This window comes from Nannospalax galili, unplaced genomic scaffold, assembly GCF_000622305.1.
Source record: "Nannospalax galili isolate Female #2095 unplaced genomic scaffold, S.galili_v1.0 scaffold924, whole genome shotgun sequence".
NCBI lineage: Eukaryota > Metazoa > Chordata > Mammalia > Rodentia > Spalacidae > Nannospalax > Nannospalax galili.
The window spans coordinates 708,576-710,223 of NW_008350467.1; the positions used below are offsets into that span (position 1 = coordinate 708,576).

General features: G+C 38.7%; 1 long non-coding RNA gene across 4 annotated transcripts in view; it reads left to right on the plus strand.

Annotated features, from left to right (window-relative positions):
• The window catches only part of LOC103745771, a 37,846-nt gene extending 36,516 nt beyond the window's left edge, over positions 1-1,330 (plus strand). For all 4 annotated transcript variants that reach the window (XR_001872803.2, XR_001872802.2, XR_001872801.2 and 1 more), the window contains one exon: positions 1,294-1,330. This is a non-coding gene — a long non-coding RNA (uncharacterized LOC103745771). The remainder of the gene's footprint in view (positions 1-1,293) is intronic.
• Positions 1,331-1,648: the final 318 nt, after the last annotated feature.

The window sequence follows — 1,648 nt, forward strand, 5'->3', positions numbered from 1 at the left end:
AGCCCCAGTTGCTAACTTTTATGGAGAGTTTATATAAATATAATTCATATAAATTTGGATTTCTGGATTCTTTGGGAAAATACAGGAGTCTGGTCACTCCATTCTCTGAAGGCTATCAAAAGTTCTGGCAGAAGAGCTGCTACCTGGGTGTAGTAAATGCTGCTGGGCCTGGTCTCTGAATCTTTGAAGTCCCCCATTCAGCCTTTTAAAGCATAGGAGCATGCAGGACATGCCCTCTCCCAGGCAAGGAATCCTCTCGCAGGGATGCATATAGAGAAGGAAGAAAAAGCCATTCAATGGCTTGTTAATGAAAGGGCTCCACTTTGAACCACACTAATTTCAAAATACAAACAAGAAAAGAGAACATTAAAAAAAAAAAACCACCTCAAAGAGCTTCATCCCAGAGCATAAAAATAGTTGATTTTATTGAGAGAATATTGGAAGTGAGACCCTAAAATAAAAGTTGTGATTGTTCTACCCGTTCAGGTAACCATGGATACCATCTAAAAAGGAATCCATATGGTACTCAGAGTTAAATTCCACCAAAAACCTAATAAAACAGTAGGCACAGATTGCAATAGTTATAAACTAGGAAACACAGTTTGCCAAAAGGAACAATAGAAAAGGAAACTATCTCCTTATTTGAAAAAAATGTGACTCTAACATGAGCCTTTATGGCAAAGATCTGAAGTGTTTTCACTATCAGCTGTCTAGCCACTGGTAGCTTGCTCTTGCTTTAGTCAATAAGTTCCCACCCTCGTTCGTGCAAGCAACCCTTAGTCAGTGGATCACACGCAAAAACTCTCAAAACAACAATAACAAAAAAATATGAAAGTAGAAGGCCTTGTTGGAAAGAATGGATGCAGTGTGATGGGAGGAGGATGGGAGGGGGACGGGAGGGGAAAATGATCAAAATACATTATATGCATGTCTGAAATTGTCAAAGAATAAAAAAAAATTTAAAAGAATCTTGAATAAAAAAATTGTGACTAAAAGATTATTAAACAACAGCAAGAGTTTCAAAGTGGACTGAAAGATGCCAGAATGGGGACCAAATGTAATAAATGTGACAAAACCAAATTCAGGAACGTAGGGGATGGTGCTGAGGGAAAAATACTGACTTGAGAAGAGACAAAGATACATAACAGGAGAAAAACAATGGACAACATGGAGTCAATATCCTATCGATAGAACAAGTTTTCCGAAGCAAAAGGACACAGTAAGTGGATCAAAAAAATGCTTGAGGGCTGGAGAGATGGCTCAGCAGTTAAGTGCACTGATTGCTCTTTGCAGATGACCCTGGTTCAGTTCCCAGCAACACATGGCAGCTAACAACTGTCTGTAACTCCAGTTCCGGGGGATCCAATGCTCTCTTCTGACCTCCACAGGCGTGGTACACCTATGTACATGCAAGCAATACACTCAACATGTAAAATAAAAATAATAAATAAAATATATTTTTTAATGACTTAAAAAACCACTGTAAAAATGCTTGAAAATAAACTCTGGCATTTTTAGATTAAATGGTGTACTGTGTTCTAGGGAAAATGATTCCAAATTAATAAAGTTAATCATTGCAGGATAGGAGGGGGACATTCCTGTAGGTGCCAGGAAATGTAAACCGTCAGAGGGGGAGAGGGCCATACTG